The following is a 19,700-nucleotide window of genomic DNA, read 5'->3' as shown; positions in this document are numbered from 1 at the left end:
TGATCAGCTTTGCGAATAACCACAGTGCCAGTTAAGCTCAACTTCCTTTTGATTATATATAGTGAGTCCTGGGCATACATTTTTTAATATTTTTGCTTAATTTAGAAGCAACGCTTAGGGCTAGAACACATATTATAGACTGACTACCCTTCTCCGTCCGCCTTTTTTGAAGTAGGCTCTACATGAAGGAGCATGGAACCCAACACAGGTCTTGAACTCACGACCCAAAAACCAAGACCTGAGCTGATAATCAAGAGCCGGTTGCTTAACTGACTGAGTCACCCAGGTGCCCTTAGACTCCCCTTTTTTGACTGATAGTTGCCTCTTCTTCAGAATTTGTACTAACTACACTCTTTGCTAGGTACCTTTGCGAGGCCTCCAGTACTCAAACAGCTGAAATTCTTGCTCCCCAGTGAAGATGCTGCAGAGTATTTGGAAGAGATATTTCTGGCTTGTCTGGACAAGGCTAGATTCTTGACACCAGCACAAAAGGGATATAGCAAGACAGTGATAAAGGTGTGGCCTCTGTCCAGTCAAAAGAATGCATGGATTCCCCCAAAGTATTTGGAAGATCACCCAGAGTTGTGAACTCCAAGAAATCTTGGCAGGATATAAGTATGTCTCAACAGCTTCAACCCCACTCCTATTGCAAATATTTCCTATTCTAAAATGAAAAGAATAGATAACATAAATGGACCCCACACATAATTATAAAAGAAGATGACAATAATATAACATAAAAGAGAACTTAAGAAAGAGAAACAAGAGCTGTAACCAAATTCTTGCACTAACACATAGAATCATTGTGACTGTGGCAGCTAGAAATGCAGACTGACACTGGAATGTGTTAATGACTCAGATACCACATGTGGTATCACCATTGGTGAGGTGATCTTCCAAAATGGTAGGAAGTCTGGGTGAAGTTTTAAGTGAGACAGCATCTGACCTTCCCTGCATTTATATGGTAATGGCATTCCTAGAAAATACCATTCATCTAACACTATTCAAAAATACTTCGTGTCTTATGTAATAAAGTGGGGCTCAGATCATTACAAACATAGTTCTCACCTGGGAATGACATTCAAAGCTTGTCTCTGATAGGAGAAAGTTCTTTGTTTGCATGACCAACTCACTTATTACCGGACTTCTCTAATCCCAGGATCCTGGCCAGTTGCACCCCACTCACTGAGCAAACCGAAATAACCACAAAATTACTAAATGTTCCCTCAGGGTAGTGTATTTCTCCTATCTTTACCCCAACCGCTGCTTTAACATATTCTGGCTCTTTCTGACCTAGAAGGAGTCTTGTCTTCACCTGTGCGGTGAAGAGAACGAGGTTAACCTGAATCACATCATGATTTTTTAAAAATTGTGGTAAAATATACCTCTAATAAAATTTATAATTTTAACCAATTTTAAGTATGCAGTTCAGTGGTATTAAGAATATCCACATGGCTGTGCAGGCATTACCAGCATTTATCTCCATAACATTTTCATCTTTTCCTCCAGGTATTTTTTTTTTAAGAGAAATCATGTAGTGTATTTTATTTCTGGTTTTCTTAGGTCTTTCTAATGGCATCTACCTGAGGCATTGGTCTGTTTCTTGATTTGTGACTCAACTTTCTGTCAAGTTGGCCAACTTCTGACGCCTGCTTTGCTGACCACCCTCTTACCCCCAGTCATGTGATATCCACACATCTCCCTTTTCTGGCAGGCCTTGGCCCTCTGGAGCTTGGGGCTGAGTAACGCTGTAACTCCTCATCACTCTGCATTCCAGAAAATTCACGTCTCCCTTGGTACATCATTTCATATTAGTTAGGTAATTTTAGTCCTTCTTATATTCAACCTTGCATTCTTGCTTTATTTGTCTACACCTGCTTCTCTGAAATCTAGGCTTCATAGTTGTGAGAAAAGGCAACAGGGTGGGGTAGAAAGGACATGGGACATAGAATCAGAGACACGAGCTAATTCCAGTTCTATCTGGTACTGGCTGGATAACTTGAGTGCAAGAACCTTCACTGCTCTGAGGCTTGATTTCCTCCTCTGAAGACCAGGGCACTCGTCACTAGATAAACTCCAGCTTTAAAAATACAAGTTTATAGAGGTACCTGTGTAGCTCAGTTGGTTTAGAGACTGACTCTTGATCTCAGCCCAGGTCCTGATCTGAAGGTCGTAATCTCAAGCCGCATGGGCTCCATGCTGGGCATGGAGCCTACTTAAAATAAAATAAAATACAAGTTTATAAATTAATTTCTTTTTTAAAAAAATATTTTATTTATTTATCAGAGAGAGAGAGAGGGGGAGAGAGCGAGCACAGGCAGACAGAATGGCAGGCAGAGGCAGAGGGAAAAGCAGGCTCCCTGCTGAGCAGGGAGCCTGATGTGGGACTCCATCCCAGGACGCTGGGATCATGACCTGAGCTGAAGGCAGCTGCTTAACCAACTGAGCCACCCAGGCGTCCCTATAAATTAATTTCTTATAGAAGATGGTATCTACCTACTTCATAGGATGTTCATGTCAGGTGTAAGTGAAAATCATAAAAGTATAAGGCATTATTAAATAGCTTTGATTATAATAAGAGATGCCTCATACATGCTTTTTTAATGGTAAAATATACAATGAAACATACCATCAACTGGGATTCTAAAAACGTAAGCTTGGATAACACCACCTGCAAACCCAGGCATGATTTGCTTTATTTTGTAGGGATGTGGTTCTCTACAAATGTTTGCTAAAAGAATGTTTGTACTCCAGAAGTTATACAAAACCTCAATTTTCAGGTATTTGGGAGACAATGAATTTACTTATTTAGCAGGGAGCTAAGCTTGGAAAGCCCTGGAGCATGTGCAGATGTATGACATTGATTTGCGCCTGGCGTTGTATGAGAACACAGCTTATCTTTATCAGCCTTTACGGTATTATCCGAAAAGTTGGCCTGAAAGTGATATTTTTCCATGAAAGGAGAGGCTTCCCCCCAAAGGAATTCTGATAGGAGAGATGAAGTGTAAAATATTATTGGACATCCTATTTCCATTTATGGAACCCTTATACTGTTAGAGGCTGCTGGTGGGGCTCATGGACCAACCAGAAATGGGCTGAGCCACATCAAAGCCAGAGGCAAAAGAAATAGATCCTCTATGCCGTGTATAACCACATACAGAGTTTTACATATTTTTAGAACTGGTTAATGTCTTTCATGAAAATATTACCAATGAATCTGCTTCCATTAAAGCCAGGAAAGTAAAATGATAATAATGTCTATTTTTGGTATAAATAAAATATAAACTTAAATGCTAGAAGTTCTTAATACCTACTTTTCAACTTTTCAATATTTCTTAATGTTCTGAAAAAAAAAACTGTATGTGTATAAGGTATTATTACACAGTTCATACTATAATTTAAAACATTAAAATATAAAGAAAAACACGTATATTGGGTTACACATTTCTCCTTTTGCCTTAGGCTCCAATACGGCTTGGCATAGCACTATCAGAACATGTTTCCTTTAAAATTTTATTATTCTGGGGTGCCTGAGTGGCTCAGTGGGTTAAGCCTCTGCCTTTGGCTCAAGTCATGATTTCAGGATCCTGGGATCGAGTCCTGCATCAGGCTCTCTGCTCAGCAGGGAGCCTGCTTCCCTCTCTCTCTCTCTCTGCCTGCCTCTCTGCCTACTTATGATCTCTCTCTCTCTGTGAAATAAATAAAATCTCAAAAAAAAGTTATTATTCTGTTCATCATAGTTTTTTTTTTTTTTTGGTATTCATTTGGATTCTTTAAAATACTGTATTACACTATTTTTTATTTTCATTACTGAGTTTCTGTGTCCCCTTAAATTTTGTGCCTGAGTTCTTTATTTGTTTCTGCCAGTCCTGGCCTTGGTCCCAATCCTCAATCCCAACCAAGTGTAGTAGATATAATATAAGAACTTCTAGGGGAAAGCACTAGGTGTGCTCACTATCCTAGAGGAGACTTTCAAAACCAATATCCCCCCTCCCCAAGTTCAGGTGAGTCTAGGAAGCAACATGTCATAGATGGGGAAGACATGACCTTTAGGGTTAGATTAGGAAGCAAATCCTGGTGTGCTTCCTTACCAGTCGGAGCAATTAACCTGTTTTCTTATCTCTAAAAGAGATAAACAACTGTTTAGTGGGAGTTAAATGAAAAAACTTACCTAAAGCGTCTGGACTTGATAACTGCTAACTTGTCGCCTTCTCCATCTGAGGGACAGTAAATGGACTCACCCCTTTTGAGTTGCCCATAGACATGCTCCCAGAAATGTCAGCATCGGGATTTGCACCCAAGTGTAGTGAGTGCAACTCCGCTGTTCTCACTAAATCACACTCACGAATTCCAGCTGCGGCAAGGCTGCGGTCTTTCTAGGGCATATTTCCTGTTTAAACTGCCTGTGAGTGTTCACTTCAGCAGCATGTATACTGAACTGTCCACAAGAATTTGGATTAGTAGCTCAGGAACAAAGGTGGAATGCTGAGCCCTCCACTGAAACAACAAACAACACATCTGAGTTGCATCTCCTCTTTCTAATTTTACAAATATTTTTTTAGCAAGAGATAGGATTTCCATAACATTGAAGGGATGGAAAGAACTTGAACAGTTTTTCTATAGAGGAGACAGTTTGAAAACAGGAATTGGATATGTTTATTAATTGTACACATTTTGGGGGGCGCCTGGGTGGCTCAGTGGGTTAAAGTCTCTGCCTTCAGCTCAGGTCACGATCCCAGGGTCCTGGGATCGAGCCCCGAACTGGGCTCTCTGCTCAGCAGGGAGCCTGCTTCCCTTCCTCTCTCTGACTGCCTGCCTCTCTGCCTACTTGTGATCTTGGTCTATCAAATAAATATTCTTAAAAAAAATTGTACACATTTTGGTACATTTCTTCTGATGACTTTATTTCATTTTACAGACTGCTTCTGGGGGGTGCCTGTGTAGCTCAATCAGCTAATGTCTGACTCTTGATTTTGGCTCTAGTCATGATCTCGGGGTCCTGGGACTGAGCCCCATGCCAGGCTTGGCAGAGTCTGCTTGAGAATCCTCCTTCCCTCTCCCTCTAAACCCCTGCCCCTCAATCTCTCTCTCTGTCTCTCTCTCTAATAATAAATATATAAATCAAGAAAAAAATAGACTTATTCTCTAGAAAAAATAAAAATTTTCTTAGTAATGGTGGAGAGCCTGTGCATCTCTCTTAGGGGTGATTAGGTGTGTTGACTATAAAACTGTGCATATGCCTATTTGCAACATATTTATAATTAAAAATACTTTATAATAAGCAATCTACATGACCAACAATAAAATGAGAAAATGAATTATGGTATATCATAGACTAATATGGTATCATTAAAAATGGCATTTTCAGTGATTATAGCTCATGATAAAATGTAAAATGAAAAAAAACCTGGGACACAAAACTGTATAATACGAATATCACTTTGTAAAAATAACAAATATATACAGATTCACACATGGAGAGAAAACTAGATATCAAAATATTAGTGACTAGTGATGAGATTATAAGTGATTTTTAATTTTTAAAAATTCTTACACAGATTTTCTATAAATAAAAAATATTTTAGGGGCACCTGGGTGGCTCAGTGGGTTAAAGCCTCTGCCTTTGGCTCAGGTCATGATCTCAGGGTCCTGGGATGGAGCCCCACATCAGGCTCTCTCTGCTCAGCAGGGAGCCTGCCTCCCCCAGGCCCGCCTGCCTCTCTGCCTACTTGTGATCTTTGTGTGTCAAATAAATAAATAAAATCTTTAAAAAATATTTTAAAACATGATTTTTATGGTAGACTTTACGTGGCATCCAAAACAGACCAGTCCAATTTTCCCACCATGGGGAGAGAGTTGGTGGGAGAGAACAGAGCTGCGGAAGAGTCATGGGGATTGCTAGCCACTCTTCAGTCTTGGTTTTGAGTCCTTTCTGAGACTTAATAGGCTGGCTATCCTTTCTGGTGATGATCACTCAATCATTTCTTGGATTCCATGAAGTAATCACCTGTTCAGTGATATTTTTCTTCTCCCTAAGTTAATTCAGTTGGGTTTCTGGTACTTGCAATGAGGCAGTAACTAATAAAGAAGAATCTTGTATGTCCAAATAGCCCAGGAACATGATGGCTTTTCTGCCATGAGAGATGATATTAGACTTCTTTAGGTGTTGTCTACCTGAAAGTCAAGGTTCTCCATTTCTAAGACTATGAAACACTGATATATTGAATTCCCTCACATCAAATAAGAAAAAATTTACTTGAGAAAACTATGACTTTTGGGTTGCCTGGGCGGCTCAGTCAGTTAAGCATCTGCCTTCAGTTCAGTCATGATCTCAGGGTCCTGGGATTGAGCCCCGAATTGGGCTCTGTGCTCAGCAGGGAGTCTGCTTTTCCCTCTCCCTCTTCCTCACCCCCTCCCTCTCCCTCCTCTGGCTCACATACATACTCTCCCTCAAATAGATAAACAAAATCTTATAAAAAAAAAAAGAAAAAAGAAAATATGACTGTTAGATGGATGCTGGTAGGTCTCATACATTGGAACTTTTAATTTATTTGCTATTTGTTCATTTACGTTATCTTCCAACTTTTTTTTAAAAAGGTTTTATTTATTTATTTTTAGAGGTAGAGAGAGACAGTATGAGCTGGGGCAGGGATAGGGGTAGAAGGGGAGAGAGAATCCCAAGCAGGCTCCACATCTAGACAAGGAGCCTGACGTTGACCTGAGCTGAAATCAAGAGTCAGATGCTTCACCGACTGAGAAGGGGTGCCACTCAGGCACTCTTTAGCCTGAGTGGCACCCCTTCTAACTTTCAATTATAACCGCAAACCTAAAAAAAGAAATAAATTTTCTTCAGTGACCCAACACCCACCAGGTGTCAGGCACTGAGCTACGTGCTAGGTTACAACTGTGAACAAGACTAAATCCCTGTCTTCAAGAAGTTTATCATCTAGGGCGCCTGGGTGGCTCAGTGGGTTAAAGCCTCTGCCTTCGGCTCAGGTCATGATCCCAGGGTCCTGGGATCGAGCCCCACATCGGGCTCTCTGCTCTGCATGGAGCCTGCTTCCTCCTCTCTCTTTCTCTCTGCCTGCCTCTCTGCCTACTTGTGATCTCTGTCTGTCAAATAAATAAATAAAATTAAAAAAAAAAGTTTATCATCTAGTGGAAAAGAAGTTAACAGACAAATGAAATACAGTGGCTTAGATATTCTGACTTGAAGGCCATGTAAAACTGCGGATCACTCAATTAGTGCAGAGGGAAAAGAGGTGCCACCAAAAGGGATGACGTGTAGTCTGAGTCCTGAAGACCCAAAGTTTAGCCAGGTCTAGAAATGTAGGCCTAGGGAGTAGAAGGGGCAAGCCTTCAAGACTGAGGCAAAAACATGTCAGAAAGACCTGGAAGCAAAAGGCAACCTGGGGTATCATGTAACCCAGAGGGTCTAGATTACAGAGTACAAGGGCTGAAATTATAGCAGTAAATAGAGGCCAGATCACACAAAAGCATTTGGCTTTAGATGAGGAGCTATGGGGAGCAGGTTTTGAGCAAGAGGATAAGAAAAATCAGATTGGAGATTTAAAGAATGCTTAGTGGTCCACTCAGGAAGCCTGTGTTGTGATGCAGGTTTGAAATGATGGTAGCCTCCTTGACCAAGGTGGTGGCCACAGCGATGGAGGGGAATGGACTAGGTCAGGGGAAATTGAGAGGTGGAATTAGGAGAACTGGGTCATGAATCCAATGGGAGGAAGAAAAAGCCAAAGATGATCTTCAGGGGTCTGGTTTAGGTGCTCTGCTGGATGGAGGTGCTGCGCCCTGGGAGATGGTGGGGTCCTTGCTGGTGTGAGGGGCCTGGAGGAGAAGCAGGGGAGATGCCCAGCAGTGGGTGTGATACATGGCATTGGTGTTCAGGAGGGAGATAGAATGATTTGAGTGGGGAATGGGTGAGAATACCAAAGAAGGTTATGTTGTAGAAGAAAATGACAGGAATGAGGACATCTCTGGGCAATCTCAACATTGAAGAGACACCATTTTTGGTAGCTGTTCCAGGCAAACAGCCGGTCTCTGGATCTGCACACTAAGACGGAGGTCCCTGTGGACAGTGGCATGGTGTTACCTATCCTGTGAATGAAGAATGTATTGCAACCAAAATGGAAAATCTACAAAGGAGAAAGAAAAAATAATCTCTTAGCATCCCATCAGCCTAATTTCTGCCTGGCACCTGCTTATTTTCCTGTGTTCATCTGGGTTCTCCATGAAGCTCATAATCAATGCTGAGTCATTCCCTGAGGGATGAGGGTCTCCAGGATTCACCTTTGGCTCTTTTTTTTTTTTTTTTTCTGTGATGAGGTGAGAGTTACTGTCATGCTTGAAACAACCACATATTGAGAATGAGGGGTTCCCAACATTTTAGCTTGAGGCAAAATGGCCTGATCAAGAGCTCAAAGTATGTGAGATCAGTTTCAGAAGCATTATTAATATTGGCTATTCCTGCTAATAGCTGGGAAAGTTTTCATATTTCAGGCCCCTTCAATCTGCTATTTCTTGGGCTTGTTTTGAAAAGTAGAGCTCAGACTGCTTTTTGAGAAAGGGCAGAATTAAAATTCAGCAGATTGTTCATGTTGTGTAAATAAACTCCTCCCCAGAAAGTGAAGTAATCCTTTTCCTCAGGGAGTATAGGACTACTTGGAATTACTCACTGTTGTCCGCACATGCACAGCTCGGTCTTTGTGGCACCTTGGCTTTCTTGCAGGAGGAAGTCAGTAGCTGGTACCTTCATGTATGTTGTATTCACTCATTTTCACTACTCCATCGGAAAGTTTTGGGATTGACCGGGACATGTTTCTTGATGTGTCATCTCCCTAGAGCAAATGCAAAAATGCTATGATCTTGATGGATGCATCAGAAGATAGAATGGTTAGGGGTGCCTGGGTGGCTCAGTGGATTAAGCCTCTGCCTTCGGCTCAGGTCGTGATCTCAGTGTCCTGGGATCGAGTCCCGCGTCGGGTTTTCTGCTCAGCGGGGAGCCTGCTTCCTTCTCTCTCTCTGCCTGCCTCTCTGACTACTTGTGATCTCTCTCTGTCAAATAAATAAATAAAATATTTAAAAAAAAAAAAAGAGAAGATAGAATGGCTAAACTCGCAAAGAGGGCAAGCACGTAGCAAATACTGTCACTCAATAATCAATTGACACCAAATGAGGTTTCTTGTTCTTTTGTGCCCCTCCCTGTCATTTCTCATAGTTCGAAGACTGTGTATTCTCCTGTATGTTCTCATGTGCAGAGCCCATGTTGGTTAAGAATGGCATTTTTTTCACATGCTTTTTCTCTGACCTACACGGTAGCCCACAATTTTTGTCCTGATCTGTTAATATGACACTACTTTATACAGGAAACATGGGCAAACACTCAGCCTTCCATTTTTTAAAAACATTTATCAAAGTTCAGTGGGATGCTTTCAGCAGCGAGCTGATATAACTCAGTTCTGACCCTCCTGAACATGTGGGAATGTCATCAAGGCCAGCAGGCTCGGGCAACAATATTCTCTTTTGTAAACTGAATCACCACATACTTTTCTGTGACAGTAATTATTCTCATGGGAATCATGTAATAACTAAAGATTACATTACTTGGCCAGAGATATTAGGCCAAATACCCAACAATACTACTGACAGTGTATATTTTCTAAACAAATTTTTAAAAAATAGCAATATCATTCTCTAGCTTCTATAAAATGGGACTATTGTATTGTTACTTCAATTACACCAGGGACCCAAATGATGTGTAAAATGTACTCCTGGAACATGAAAATGTAACTCCAATGTGGTATAAATTTGCTCTAAAACTAATATACTGATGATAATAAACACTAAGCATTTAACTAACAACAATTCTACTTTTTTTTTTTTTTCTCAGAATAGAAAAGCTTTTTGGTGGCACTTTGCAAGGCTCAGATTTCTTTAAAACATCTGTCTAGGGAAATTTGAACTAATTTCTTTTTTATTTCCCTTTCGTAAAAAATTCCCATTAGTAAGCAAATGCATTCAAAACCATTCCCTTGATCTTATAACTGTATTTTATAAAACTCTGCTCAGCTTTTCCTTTTTTTCCCTACAGACTGGAAATGCTGGAGTGGGGGTCTGAATGGCACACAGGAATGAAAGCAACTGGGAGGTTAGGGACCTCGGAGCTCAGAGAGGGATTGCCCATCTGCCCTTCTACTGGGTACATAGGGTGGGAGGTTAGGCTTCATCCTTTTTGTTTCTGACCCTGTTTCCAAGGATATATTATGAATTTATTTAAAACTGTAATGGGAAGAAAGAATGATGTTAAAATGCTAGTTTTATGATAAATCACAGCACAGCACTCTTCCTCTTCCAAAAACCAAACAAATTCCTGCAAAGGAAAATGCCTACCCTAAATTCAGTCACATCGCATGCTTACATTTCCAGCAGCACCTTATGGTCCTATCAGTTCAAAGTCACACTGAGAAGATAAACATCCCTTTACCCAGTATGGGCAGGGACCCATTCAGTTTGTCTGACAGAACCTTGCTGAGACTTTCTTCTTCCACAGACATTTAACCAAGTCGTTGGAGAATTTAAGTTCCTCTCTTTCCTCATCTCTGCTCTGACCCACTTATTTATTTCCTTCATTATTCTTAAACCAATTTTAGAGAGAAATTTGACATGTCTGACTACAATAATACTGAGCACTTACTATATGGCAGGCACGGTACTAAGTATATTACATGTGGAACTGCATTTAATCCCCACGTAAGTTAGGGATTTTTAGTTTTACTTTACAGTAAGGGAACTGAGCCTTACCAAAGTTTATCAACTTGCCCGAGATCAGTCAGCAAGTAAGTGACGAGGCTGAGATTCGAACTCAAGTCATTTCACTGAGAGCCCGTGCTCATTGTAACCACCCTGCGATGCAATCTTCCTCCGTGGCCACTGTTCTTGTGTGGGTACCTTCATATTTTCACTAGGCACTTCTGGCTGCTGAGATGTCTCTCCTTCCTGTGGTAACTCATGTTTGGGACCTCGCCTCATACTCTTCTCCACATTCAAACTGACCCTCACTTATTCAGCACATTTTATTGAATACTTCTTTGTGTGGGAAAGACCTCTGAAACCAGAGCTCACCCAGGGGAACCCAAAGCCTCCTTAGAAACAATGTTCTAATATAGATTTCTCTGGAAGAAACTTAAAAAGCCCTTGTCCTCCCAACTTCTATTCTTGGATGGGTTTGGGTCTCTAGTCAGTTCAGAAATTCTTCATCCTCATTTAGAGACTCTCGGAGGGAGTGGCTCATTCCAGCATAGCCCATCCTCATTCTGCCCATAGCAGGTCCCTCTCTGGGCTCCACCCCCAAACTCCAAGGCCTCGCAGCAGGACAGGACAGCTGTGGGGCCCACACTGCGTGGGGGCACACATGTGTGTCCCCAGACAGGATGTGTTCTCATCCTTGGAAAAACCTAATGGCTGCTTCCTTGCTTTGGCAACATTCTTTAGCTAAATAAACCTCTTGGGTGCAACCGAGATATTCTGTGCCCTGAAATTGGGAGTGGTTTTGGAAAGTGACCTCAACTATTAGATTCCAAAGGTCAATGCTTCCATGTCCACTTACAGTTATAGGCAGCAAAGAAGTCTTTCCCTTTGTCTATTTTTCCCTCCAGATAGGGGCAAACACACTGTATTTTATTTGTATTCAAGGTGGCTCAAATTTCAAGTACTATTTGTTAGGGATATTGATCTCTAAATACATATAGATGCTTCTGTCCACATATTCAGATGGTGAGTGCAGAGTTTCTTCTATTATTAATGCCTTGCATTAGCAGAATATATATTACCATTGGTGAACCAATATCGATACATTATTACTAAACAGAGACCTTAGTTTACATAGGCTACAGTTTTGGTGGTGTCCTGTTCTGTGGGTTCTGACAGGAGTATGATGTCCTATGTTCACCATTACAGCATCTAGTACAGCAAATATGCTTTTACCTTTCCTACAACATTATAGAATTGGCCAAATGGATTTTGATCTTCACAACTGTGTAGCTACGTAACGTTTATTACCCTCAAGATAGAGAAGATACATTCAGAAGGTGGAGTGACGTATTTGAGGTCCCACAAATTGAGGGTGCCAAAGCCAGGACCAGGACCAGCCAAAAGTGTGGATGGTGGCCCATCTCAGAAAGGGGTTAATTGCCGAGGACACAGACGGTGAGCCACCAGGAGGCCTCTTAGCTCAGACACTATATTTTCTAATGGCAGGTCGAAGGAGGAAGATTGCACATCTTCAAAAGAAACTGGATGTCTGATATTTGTTCGGCGAGACTCTAAGGTGACTTCAGAGACAATGGGTCCAGCGCCCCATAATTAAGAGGGAAGGCCAGCCCCTGCCAGCCTGACTCAGAAGGCTTACTGAGTCATCCTGTTTGTCCTCTCTGCTGCTATTTATGGGCTTCCCAGTTGCTGATATTTGTTGGTTAAAGGCTCACACAACCCGTCTTGCTTAAAGCAGTGTCGCTTAAGGGGTGTTGAGAATAAACAGGGTGACAGGTGTTGTGGGAGAGTCATTTTTAAAGAATCTTTTGTAGCTGAGTCTTTTTTAAAGCTCTCTATGCTTAAAATACACTATCCTGAAAGAAAATGAAGGCAGAGACCCTTTCTGGACAGAGCTACCGAATACTAAGTCTTTCTTGGGGGTTTTGGCTTTGACAGAGGGGCAGGTGGCATTAGAGAAGCTGTTGATAAGGAGAGCTCAGAGACTCAGGGGAATGAAACAATGAGAGGAAAAGACTGGAATGCCGTCACTGAGGCAACTTAGGCATGTTTATCACCAGAAAGAGACAACGGTGACAACAGAACCCTCATAAGCCATGCTAGTCTGAGTATGGTGGGGGACAGATGGCTCATGCAGATGGAGCGGCCAGAGAACGATGAATGTGGGGATGCTACCAAGGTGTGGGCAGGGTGAAGGGAAACATGTTGGAGCTAGTGACTGCATGTGCCCATCAGCACTCCCAGGCCTAAAGAGGCAAGGGCTGGGGGCAGCCATGGGAACCCAGAGGGAGCTACAGTTTAGCAGAAGACTGCCTCACCCTTTAGGTAATTTGGTAGAGGAAAGCAGAGCCACAGGGAGAGAGGTGGGCAATGAATAAACCACCATCTTTACTCACAGTCTCTTATCTCCTGCTGATGACTCCCATTGGCTGAATTCCCAAATAAGACACAGACCCATGGAACTCATATGATGCAACCCATGAAGGTCAGTGTCCTGGGCTATCAGGCAGGCAGGACAGGGGTGGAAAGAAGACCTAGAGGACTCAACAGCAAATATCTTTAACTATAGGGAAGAGGGTTAGAACCACATTTTGTTGAGACCAGTTTCTTTAGTTTATAGTAATAGTCAAGATATCCAGTGCAGGGACGCCTGGGTGGCTCAGTTGGTTAAGCAGCTGCCTTCGGCTCAGGTCATGATCCCAGCGTCCTGGGATCGAGTCCCACATCGGGCTCCTTGCAGGGAGCCTGCTTCTCCCTCTAACTTTGCCTTCCACTCTGTCTGCCTGTGCTCGCTCTCACTCGCTCTCTCTCTCTGACAAATAAATAAATAAAATCTTTAAAAAAAAAAAAAAAAAAAAAAGATATCCAGTGCAGAAGAAAGCAGAACCAAATGATGGAGAGACGTGAGTCCTGATGACAATGTTTGTGTCCCTGGATCCAACCCTGCCTGAAGCTAGTCTATCTCCCTGAACTTTTCAGTTATGTGAGCCAATAAATAACCTTTTTTTGGTTTAAGTTAAATAAATAGTGAAGATATTAATTCAATAATTAAAATATTGAAATATATTAAATATGCAGTTTAAACTTCATAGATCCTTTGGTCCTTGAAAATTCTGAAGAGCCTTATTTTTTAAAATTTAATTTATTTATTTGAGAGAGAGAGAAAGTGAGAGAGAGAGCATGAGAGGAGAGAAGGTCAGAGGGAGAAGCAGACTCCCCACGGAGCTCGAAGCCTGATGTGGGACTCGATCCCAAGACTCCAGGATCATGACCTGAGCCAAAAGCAGTCAGTTAAGCAACTGAGCCACCCAGGTGCCCCTGAAGTGCCTTTTTAGAAGGATGTGTCTCTCCCCGAACCCCTACTGAAAACAACTCTTAAGAAAGAAGACAAGGGAAGGTTGTGTTAAAGTTGAGGCATACAGAAAGCTTCATTAAAAAGCCATTGAATTGGGACGCCTGGGTGGCCCAGTTGGTTAAGTAGCTGCCTTTGACTCAGTGTCCTGGGATCAAGTCCCATATTGGGCTCCTTGCTCTGCGGGAAGCCTGCTTCTCTCTCTGCCTCTGACTGCCACTCTGCCTGCCTGTACTCTCTCTATCTCTCTGACAGATGAATAAATAAAATCTTTAAAACAAACAAAAACAAAAAGCCATTGAAACATTAAAATAATGGAAGAGAGGGTCCCAATTTGCAACTAGATTTAATATTCTCATATTTTTCTCACTTTGCATGGAGATTTAGCTTAAAGCTTTCCATTACATCATTCAACAAACATGTACTGTGCTCCAGCCTTGTGACTGCAAAAGGGCCTCTCCTGGTCTGTCTCCTTCTGACAGCCCAGTCTCTCCCGGGACCCCAGCCACCATGGGTAAGACTGATGACAGGTGGTGAGAAAAAGTGTCTAAGGAGGTGACATCTGAGCAGACATGTAAAAGAAAGGAGGAAGGAGCCAGCCATGAAGATCTGAGGCGAGAGCAGCAGAAAGAGCAAGCGCTCATAGATCCAAAGGTTTACTTGAAGAACAGCAAGGGGGGAGGGTCCAGGGTGCATGTGGGAGAGCCACCAGAAGGGCTGGTCAGGCACCTGTTCATACGGGGTCTTGTAGGCTACCATAGGAAGTTTGTATTTTAGTCTGACAGTGATAGGGAGTAAATTAGGAGGCTCTGGGCAGATGAGTGAGATGAGAGAATTTATTTTTTAAAAGATCACTCTAGCTGCTCTGTGGAGAGCTGATTCCAGGGGCAATGAAGGAAGGAAACTGGTTAGAAAACTATCGCAATGATGTTGCTAAGGGTTGCTGGTACCCTGGAGGGATGGACAGAGGGCAGCTCAGTGTTTGAGAGTTCCGGCCAAGTGGTTGACATGGATACACTTATAGGGATACTCACACTTGTGAGGTTTTTTGTTTTTGTTTGTTTGCTTTTAAGATTTATTTATATATTTGAGAGAGAGAGAGAAGCAGAATGGGAGGGAGGAGAAGAGGAAGGAGCAGAGAGGGAAGGAGCAGACAGGGAGAGAGAGGGACAAGCAGGTGCCATGCAGAAGTGTAGAGTGCTTCCTGGGACTCTATTTCACATCCCTGAGATCACGACCTGAGCCAAAATCAAGAGTCTGATGCTTAAAGGAAAGAGCTACCCAGGAGCTCCCACACTTGTGTTTTTAATCAAGGATGACTTAATTTTCTAAATAATGATTTTCTTTTGTGGGAAGAGTTCAGGGAGCTTATACCAGCTAAGAAGCGCTTATTACTGCTATGAAACTTTTCTTGTCTCAAATTCATTCAAGCAACTTATTATAAAGACAAATTTTTCAATCTCCTACCCCAAAGATTCTGATTCTACCAAGCCTAGAAATCTGCATTTGTGACCCAGACTTTGAGAATTACCAGTTAAGAATTTACCATTGTATGTTACAGACTTCTTTTCCCGGGCTGCTTTCAGGATTTTCTCTTTGTCATTGAGACTTGTAAATTTTACTATTATGTGACGGGGTGTGGGCCTATTCTTATTTATTTTGAGGGGCATTCTCTGAACCTCCTGAATTTTGATGCTTGTTCCCTTTGCCATATTGGGGAAATTCTCCCCAATAATTCTCTCCAGTATACCTTCTGCTCCCCTCTCACTTTCTTCTTCTTCTGGAATCCCAATTATTCTAATGTTGTTTCGTCTTATGGTGTCACTTATTTCTCGAATTCTCCCCTCGTGGTCCAGTAGCTGTTTGTCCCTCTTTTGATCAGCTTCTTTATTCTCTGTCATTTGGTCTTCTATATCACTAATTCTTTCTTCTGCCTCATTTATCCTAGCAGTGAGAGCCTCCATTTTTGATTGCACCTCATTAATAGCTTTTTTGATTTCAACTTGGTTAGATTTTAGTTCTTTTATTTCTCCAGAAAGGGCTTTTATATCTCTCGAGAGGGTTTCTCTAATATCTTCCATGCCTTTTTCGAGCCCGGCTAGAACCTTGAGAATTGTCATTCTGAACTCTAGATCTGACATATTACCGATGTCTGTATTGATTAGGTCCCTAGCCTTCGGTACTGCCTCTTGTTCTTTTTTTTGTGGTGAATTTTTACGTCTTGTCATTTTGTCCAGATAAGAGTAAATGAAGGGGCAAGTAAAATACTAAAAGGGTGGCAACAACCCCAGGAAAATATGCTTTAGCCAAATTAGAAGAGATCCAAAATCGTGAGTGGGGAGAAAGGGGATAAAAAGAGGTTCAAAAAGGAAGAAAGAAAAAAGAAAAAAAAAAAAAAAAAAAAAAAAAAAAGAAAAGAATTTTTTTTTTAAAAAAGAAAACACCTAAGAAAAATGTAAAAAAATATATATATATATTAGATAAACTAGTAAAAAATCGTTAAAAAAGAAAAAGGTAACAGTTAAAAAAAAAAAAAAATTTTACCCGAAGGCGAGAAAAAAAAAAAAATGAAAAAGAAAAAATTAAATTAACTGCAAGACTAAAAAAAATCACAGGAAAAAAGCCATGAGTTCCGTGCTTGGCTTTCTCCTCCTCTGGAATTCTGCTGCTCTCCTTGGTATTGAAACCGCACTCCTTGGTAGGTGAGCTTGGTCTCGGCTGGATTTCTTGTTGATCTTCTGGGGGAGGGGCCTGTTGTAGTGATTTTCAAGTGTCTTTGCCCCAGGCGGAATTACACCGCCCTTACCCGGGGCCGGGGTGAGTAATCCGCTCGGGTTTGCTTTCAGGAGCTTTTGTTCCCTGAGCGCTTTCCGTAGAGTTCCAGAGGACGGGAATACAAATGGCGGCCTCCTGGTCTCCGGCCCGGAGGAGCCGAGAGCCCAGGGCCCCACTCCTCAGTGCGCCCTCAGAGAACAGCGCCCAGTTACTCCCGTCTGCCTGACCTCCGGCCGCGCTCCGAGCTCACCGAGCCTGCGACCGGTTCAAGGTAACACCGAGCTGCGAGCTTACTGTCGGCTCTGTCTCTGTAGCCGGCTTTCCCGTTCCAATACCCGCAAGCTCTGCGACACTCAGACACCCCCGATCCTTCTGTGACCCTGCGGGACCTGAGGCCACGCTGACCCCGCGTGGGCTTCGCTCCGGTTTAGCCTCTGGAGCGATGTCCCTCCGCGGAACAGACTTTTAAAAGTCCTGATTTTGTGCGCGGTTGCTCCGCCGCTTGCCGGGAGCCGGCCCCTCCCCCCGGGGTCTATCTTCCCGTCGCTTTGGATGGTAAAAATATTAGATTGGCAGCTGACTTATCCACAGAGACCTGGCAGGCCAGAAAGAGCTGGCATGATATTTTCAGAGCACTAAACGAGAAAAACATGCAGCCAAGAATACTATATCCAGCTAGGCTATCATTGAAAATAGAAGGAGAGATTAAAAGCTTCCAGGACAAACAACAACTGAAAGAATTTGCAAATACCAAACCAGCTCTACAGGAAATATTGAAAGGGGTCCTCTAAGCAAAGAGAGAGCCTACAAGTGGTAGATCAGAAAGGAACAGAGACCATATACAGTAACAGTCACCTTACAGGCAATACAATGGCACTAAATTCATATCTCTCAATAGTTACCCTGAATGTGAATGGGCTAAATGCCCCTGTCAAAAGACACAGGGTATCAGAATGGATAAAAAAACAAAACCCATCTATATGTTGCCTCCAAGAAACACATTTTAAGCCCGAAGACACCTCCAGATTTAAAGTGAGGGGGTGGAAAAGAATTTACCATGCTAATGGACATCAGAAGAAAGCAGGAGTGGCAATCCTTATATCAGATCAATTAGATTTTAAGCCAAAGACTGTAATAAGAGATGAGGAAGGACACTATATCATACTCAAAGGGTCTGTCCAACAAGAAGATTTAACAATTTTAAATATCTATGCCCCCAACGTGGGAGCAGCCAACTATATAAACCAATTAATAACAAAATCAAAGAAACACATAAACAACAATACAATAATAGTAGGGGACTTTAATATTCCCCTCACTGAAATGGACAGGTCATCCAAGCAAAAGATCAGCAAGGAAATAAAGGCCTTAAATGACACACTGGACCAGATGGACATCACAGATATATTCAGAATATTTCATCCCAAAGCAACAGAATACACATTCTTCTCTAGTGCACATGGTACATTCTCCAGAATAGATCACATCCTCGGTCCTAAATCAGGACTCAACCGGTATCAAAAGATTGGGATCATTCCCTGCATATTTTCAGACCACAATGCTCTAAAGCTAGAACTCAACCACAAAAGGAAGTTTGGAAAGAACCCAAATACATGGAGACTAAACAGTATCCTTCTAAAGAATGAATGGGTCAACCGGGAAATTAAAGAAGAATTGAAAAAAATCATGGAAACAAATGATAATGAAAATACAACGGTTCAAAATCTGTGGGACACAACAAAGGCAGTCCTGAGAGGAAAATATATAGCGGTACAAGCCTTTCTCAAGAAACAAGAAAGGTCTCAGGTACACAACCTAACCCTACACCTAAAGGAGCTGGAGAAGGAACAAGAAAGAAACCCTAAGCCCAGCAGGAGAAGAGAAATCATAAAGATCAGAGCAGAAATCAATGAAATAGAAACCAAAAAAACAATAGAACAAATCAACGAAACTAGGAGCTGGTTCTTTGAAAGAATTAATAAAATTGATAAACCCCTGGCCCGACTTATCAAAAAGAAAAGAGAAAGGACCCAAATAAATAAAATAATGAATGAAAGAGGAGAGATCACAACTAACACCAAGGAAATACAAACTATTATAAGAACATACTATGAGCAACTCTACGGCAATAAATTTGACAATCTGGAAGAAATGGATGCATTCCTAGAAACATATAAACTACCACAACTGAACCATGAAGAAATAGAAAGCCTGAACAGACCCATAACCAGTAAGGAGATTGAAACAGTCATTAAAAATCTCCAAACAAACAAAAGCCCAGGGCCAGACGGCTTCCCGGGGGAATTCTACCAAACATTTAAAGAAGAACTAATTCCTATTCTCCTGAAACTGTTCCAAAAAATAGAAATGGAAGGAAAACTTCCAAACTCATTTTATGAGGCCAGCATCACCTTGATCCCAAAACCAGACAAGGATCCCACCAAAAAAGAGAGCTATAGACCGATATCCTTGATGAACACAGATGCGAAAATACTCAACAAAATACTAGCCAATCGGATTCAACAGTACATTAAAAAGATTATTCACCACGACCAAGTGGGATTTATTCCAGGGCTGCAAGGTTGGTTCAACATCCGCAAATCAGTCAATGTGATACAACACATCAATAAAAGTAAAAACAAGAACCATATGATACTCTCAATAGATGCTGAAAAAGCATTTGACAAAGTACAACATCCCTTCCTGATCAAAACTCTTCAAAGTGTAGGGATAGAGGGCACATACCTCAATATCATCAAAGCCATCTATGAAAAACCCACCGCAAATATCA

At 41.8% G+C, this 19,700-nt stretch overlaps 1 long non-coding RNA gene across 1 annotated transcript in view; it reads right to left on the bottom strand.

Annotated features, from left to right (window-relative positions):
* LOC131832274 (uncharacterized) overlaps positions 1–19,700 on the bottom strand; it is a 49,344-nt gene that overhangs the window by 2,047 nt on the left and 27,597 nt on the right. The window contains exon 4 of the long non-coding RNA XR_009353974.1: positions 8,691–8,852. This is a non-coding gene — a long non-coding RNA (uncharacterized LOC131832274). The remainder of the gene's footprint in view (positions 1–8,690; positions 8,853–19,700) is intronic.

Source organism: Mustela lutreola, chromosome 5 (genome assembly GCF_030435805.1).
Source record: "Mustela lutreola isolate mMusLut2 chromosome 5, mMusLut2.pri, whole genome shotgun sequence".
NCBI lineage: Eukaryota > Metazoa > Chordata > Mammalia > Carnivora > Mustelidae > Mustela > Mustela lutreola.
The sequence above is the reverse complement of the archived record's forward strand: the minus strand, read 5'-3'. Positions and strand labels throughout refer to the sequence as shown.